Raw genomic sequence first — 6,287 nt, forward strand, 5'->3', positions numbered from 1 at the left:
AGCCACTGACCATACAGAGAGCAACACTGTACTTTACACAAGTTATCAAGAGAAGATGGATATCGTGTCCTCCATCCTATAGCATGATCCCAACACCCACCATTCTTCCTGAGACTCATGAGACGATTGAGTAGATAACATTATATCTCAGGTGAGATGGAGTAGCTTAAAAGCTCATTTAAGTTGCGCCTTGAACAACACGAGAGCTAGGGGGATGGGGTGTCCTACCCAAGCACCACTGAAAATCTGCATATAACTTTACAGGAAGCCCTCCAGATGCATGGTTCCACATCCGTAGATTCAATCAGCCTAGACTGTATTGTTTTGTTGTTTAGTTACTAAGAAGTGTTCGACTCTTTGTGACCTCATGAATGGCAGCACACCAGGCCTCCCTGTCCATCAACAACTCCCGGAGTTTACTCAAACTCATGTCCATCAAGTCAGAGATGCTATCCAACCATCTCATCCTCTGTCGTTCCCTTCTCCTTCTGCCCTCAGTCTTTCCCAGCATCAGGGTCTTTTCCAATGAGTCGGCTCTTCACATCAAGTGACCAAAGTATTGGAGTTTCAGCTTTAGCATCAGTCCTTCCAATGAATATCCAGGGTTGACTTCCTTTAGGATTGACTGGTTTGATCTCCTTGCTGTCCAAGGGACTCTCAAGGGTCTTCTCCAGCACTGCAGTTCGAGAGCATCAATTCTTCGCTGCTCAGCCTTACTACTGTAGTATATATTTATCAAAAAAAAAAAAAAAATCCTTGTGTAAGTGGCCCCACACAGTTCAAACCCATGTTGTTCAAGGTCAACTGTATTTATCCTTTTTACTTAACATTTACTAATTTGGCTCCGCTAGGTCTTAGTTGTGGCACACGGGATCTAGTTCCCTGACCAGCAATTCAACCCAGGCCCCCCGAATTGGGAGCATGGAGTCTTAGCCACTGGACCACTAAGGAAGTCCCAACTGTATTTATTCTTAATTATTATGTTTTAACTGGGATCGAGACTCTGGCTAAAGATCCTTAATTGGCAGCCACAGTGACAGTACGAGCAGCTTTCACCAAAAGGAAAGGTGGCATCAGTGAGGGACACAGGAGCCACGGGTACCAGCAAGACGGCTGCAGAGGAAGTCCATAGTGAGGCCTCACGCTACAGCAGATGTGCCCTGCAAGTTCTCAGGAATAACTGGGGAGGGGACTTAGGGAAGGCTGAGGTCCTGCCTCCACATGAAAGCTAGCAGAATACGGGTCATCAGTGTTCACACATCTCCTCTCCAGCATGTGTGAGTGACATCCAGGGGCTTCCCAGGCAGCTCAGTGGTAAAGAACCCACCTGCCAAAGCAAGGAGACACAGGTTCAATCCCTGGGTCAGGAAGAGCCCCTGGAGGAGGAAATGGCAACCCATTCCAGTATTCTTGACTGGAGAATCCCACGGACAGAGGAGCCTGGCCAATAACATTACATAGGGTGGGAAAGAGTTAGACATGACTGAGCACACACAGGAGCCACACCCACGGCAGGGCGTGGAGTCCCTGCACGTGCCCACGGTGTGCAGTGATGGCACTGCCAAGGTGGACGTGGGACCGGTTTCTCCCCAGTCTGAAACTTTTTGCTCCTGCATTTCTCTCCCTCTCCTGGCTCCTCATCATCTCCTGCTGCTCAGCCACTCGATACTTCATAGCTCAAATCACTGCCACAGGCAGCTTCTGTCCAGCTGAGAAGACAAATCTAAAGTCTGTTCCCCAGCTAGACTGGGGGATTCCTGAGGGCAGGGAGTACTCTTGTTTTGTTTGTCCTTATCTCCATCCGCAGGGCTGTACATATTACAAGCGCTTCATAGACACTGGATGACTAAGAGTGATGGGAACACAGAACAGAGCTTTTAACCAAGCCAGAGAGATGGGGAGGGCTAAAATAATAGAATGTCAGCCAAGACAGGAAGGGTGAGTGGAAAGAAATGAGGGTGGGGTGGGGAGAAAAGCAACTTCCAGGCAGAAGTAGTAGCAATGTGGGTGACGGCCCTGAGGGAGGAGGGTATACGGCTGACTGGTGGAACCAGTCACTTTCACTTTTCACAAAAAAGTGAAAACTGGACTGGAGGGTAGCAAGCTGGTGGGAGGAAAGGTTGGTGAGAGGCAAGGTTGGAGAGGCGGCTAGCTCCCTGAAGGCCTGTTAATCCATGCTGTGGACACTGGACTTCACTCTAGGGACCAGGGGAAGCCACCTAAGTGTTTCCAGCAGAGGGCATGATAACACATGCACATCTGTACTGTACAAAAGGTCAAGTGGAATTGCATGGGGGAATTGGGTTGAAGGGACCACAGGAATCCAAAAGATAAAAGGCAATATGGGAGTCCTAGAGAGAGAGAGAGGTGAAGGCAATGGCAACCCACTCCAGTACTCTTGCCTGGAAAATCCCATGGACGGAGGAGCCTGGTAGGCTACAATCGATGGGGTCACAAAGAGTCGGACATGACTGAGCAACTTCACTTTCACTTTTCATTTTCATGCATTGGAGAAAGAAATGGCAACCCACTCCAGTGTTCTTGCCTGGAGACTCCCAGGGATGGTGAGACCTGGTGGGCTGCCATCTATGGGATTGGACAGAGTTGGACATGACTGAAGCGACTCAGCAGAAGCAACAGCAGCAGAGAGAGGGGATGGTGGCTGGAATGGGGTTACAGTGTGGAGGTGCCCAAAGGGGAGGAGTCAAGGATGCTGTCCAGATTTCCAGTTTAAACAACTGGTAGATAATGTTGGCATTTATTGCGATAGGAAACAGTAGTATATTTTGGAGGAGCAGGGAGGAAGACAAATTCTTTTTGCTGTGTTGACTGTGAGATGACTGTAGGCATCCGAATTCATATCCAGGTGGGGAATTTTGTATCTGGATATGCATCTTTGAAGAAAGACCCAGATAAGAGAAGTAAATATTAAAGTCATCTTCATTTAGATGGCACCTGAATGCCCTGTGAGTTGGTGAAATGTCTGGGGAGAGTACAAAGTGTGGAGGGCAGAGGGCCTTTAACCAAGCAGTGAGGAACTATTAATATGTAAGGACTGAGCAGGAAGAGCTGATTCCAAACCTGACTGATCTTTAGAATCACCCAGGAAATTTTAAAAACCTATCTGTTGGAGGAGGAGTATGTCTAGCGTGGTGTACGTGTGCTCAGTTGTGTCTGACTCTTTGCGACCCGAAGGACTGCAGCCTGACAGGCTCCTCTGTCCATGGGATTCTTCAGGCAAGAATACCTGAGTAAGTTGCTATTTCCTTCTCCAGGGGAGCTTCCCAACCTAGGGATCAAGCCCGTGTCTTTGAAGCCTTCTGCTCCGGCAGGCAAATTCATTACCACTTGGGCCACCTGGGAAGTCCAGGGAGCATGTCTACATAACCTGTATTTTGAAAAAAGTATAGTGTGATTAGAAACCATTTGGTAAAAGAAAAAGACTGTCAAAGAAAGGATCAGCGGTTAGGAAAAAGGAAAAAAAAAAAAAAAAATGGATGGTGGTGTTTCAGAGTCCCAAGGGAAGGAATTCAGAAAGAAAGGAGGAGACAAAATCAGGACTGAATTTTGTGCTGGGAAGCCAGATGGTGAGGTACCCACTTGTCTGGAAGCAGGGGACAGGTGTTTGAACTCAGTAAACATTTATGATTATGAGGATTATGGGAAGGTGCCCAGCAGAGCACACTGTGCTCAATGCCCTCTGGGAGGCATGCACAGGGTGGGCACAAGGCACCCTAGGCAAGAGTTAGACCCAGTCAGAGCACAGAGAATTAAATGTTTGGTATGAAACAAGAGAAGCGGGCAGAGCCAGTTGTTAAGAACCGTATGTTGCTGCTCAGTTGTGTCCGACTCTTTGCAACCCCATGGACTGCAGCAAGCCAGGCTCCCCTGTCCATCACCAACTCCCAGAGCTTGCGCAAACTCATGTCCTGGAGTCGGTGATGCCATCCAATCATCTTGTCCTCTGTCACCCTCTTCTCCTCCTGCAGTCAATCTTTCCCAGCATCAGGGTCTTTTCCAATGAGCTGGTTCTTTGCATCAGGTGGCCAAAGTATTGGAGCTTCATCTTCAGCATCAGTCCTTCTAATGAATATTCAGGACTGATTTCCTTGAGGATGGACTGGTTGGATCTCCCTGCAGTTCAAGGGACTCTCAAGAATCTTCTCCAAAACCACAGTTCAAAAGCATCAATTCTTCAGCACTCAGCTTTGTTTATGGTCCAACTCTCATACCCATACATGACTACTGGAAAAACCATAGCTTTGACTAGATGGACCTTTGTCAACAACGTAATGTCTCTGCTTTTTAAAATGCTGTCTAGGTTGGTCATAACTTTTCTTCCAAGGAGCAAGCATCTTTTAATTTCATGGCTGCAGTCACCATCTGCAGTGACTTTGGAGCCCAAGAAAATAAAGTTTGTCACTGTTTCCATTGTTTCCCCATCTATCTGCCATGAAGTGATGGGACCAGATGCCATGATCTTAGTTTTCTGAATGTTGAGCTTTAAGCCAGCTTTTTCACTCTCCTCTTTCACTTTCACCAAGAGCTTCTTTAGTTCTTCTTTGCTTTCTGCCATAAGAGTGGATTCATCTGCATATCTGAGGTTATTGATATTTCTCCTGGCAATCTTGATTCCTGCTTGTGCTTCATCCAGCCCAGCATTTTGCATGATGTACTCTCCATATAAGTTAAATAAGCAGGGTGACAACATACAGCCTTGACATACTCCTTTCTGAATTTGGAACAAGCCCGTTTTTCCATATCTGGTTCTAACTATTGCTTCTTGACCCGTATATAGGTTTCTCTGGGGCAGGTAAGGTGGTCTGGTATTTCCATCTCTTTAAAAGCTTTCTGCACTTTGCTGTGATCCACACAGTCAAAGACTTTGGTGTAGTCAATGAAGCAAATGTTTTTCTGGAATTCCCTTGCTTTTTCTATGATCCAGTGGATGGTGGCAATTTGATCTCTGGTTCCTCTGCCTTTTCTAAATCCAGCTTGAACATATGGGAGTTCTCAGTTAATGTACTATTGAAGCCTTGCTTGGAGAATTTTGAGCATTACTTTGCTAGCATGTGAAATGAGTGCAGTTTGTGTGGTAGTTTGAATATTCTTTAGCATTGCCCTTCTTTGAGACTGGAATGAAAACTGACCTTTTCCAGTCCTGTGGCCACTGCTGAATTTTCCAAATTTGATGGTATATTGAGTGCAGCACTTTCACAGGATCATCTTTTTGGATCTGAAATAGCTCAGCTGGAATTCAATCACCTCCATAAGAACCTTATATGCCAAAGTAAAAGGCCCCTGAAGAACACAGGTGATGTGATTAGCTCTGTGATCTAGTTAGACCACTGTGGAAACCAGGATGAAGGGTGGTCTGTGGTCAGGGTGGTATCGGAAAAGACAAAAGTTCAAACTAACATAAAGGGACTTTGTAACATAACAGTGTAAATCCAATATAAAATAAAAATTAAATTAAAAAAAAGTTAAAACAAAACAAAGAGTGTATGTGTTGCAAGGATCCAGATGAGGGTCAATGGATTCACCAGGATAGGAACAGAAGTGAGGGGGTCGTTACCCAGAATGAGAAGAGAATAGACCCAGGAGGCCAGGACAACCACCTAGGTTCTGGCTTAGGTGACTAGCAGGTTGGAGGTGTTCAGTTACTGAAATAAGGAATAAGGAAGACAAGATTTAGGTGAAGAGGGGGTGGAGACTGGAGCACAGAAGGGACCATTTCAACACTGGTAAGCTATTCGTTTCTCTAAGGGAGAAAAGATGTCAACAACATTACTACTAGTTTCCTAACTGTTCTTTCTCTCACCTTTAAGTCATTCTGCAGTCTATTTCTTTCAAATATCCAGATTCACAAATACCTCTTTCCTGTATCAGGAAACAGCAGCTTCAACCAGTTACTACAAGGAGTTCATTCATTTTTTAATTACTTCATTACAAAAATACGTATAATGTAACAACGATCTGCAAGGTACTTGTGAACCTGGGAAAGAAAAGTGAGGAAAACATAACCGGTTTCCCCTCATACAGCTTATGTTCCAGCAGAGGCCAAATAAATTAGCCTACCAATTATAAATCAAGTAACTTATGTCACAAAACTTTGAAGAAATATAAAGTAGTACATGGCTAGTAACTGAGGGGGGCGGGGGTGGGGGTGGTGTTCCATTAAGTTTATAAATAGGCTTTAGCAGATTTGTGAACTTTTTAATGTTTGATTGTAACTTGCATGAGGAGGTGCAGAGGGGGAGCTCGGATGCTCAGTGGGGTCCGTGACC

This window comes from Cervus elaphus, chromosome 27 (assembly GCF_910594005.1).
Source record: "Cervus elaphus chromosome 27, mCerEla1.1, whole genome shotgun sequence".
In the NCBI taxonomy this organism is placed as follows: domain Eukaryota; kingdom Metazoa; phylum Chordata; class Mammalia; order Artiodactyla; family Cervidae; genus Cervus; species Cervus elaphus.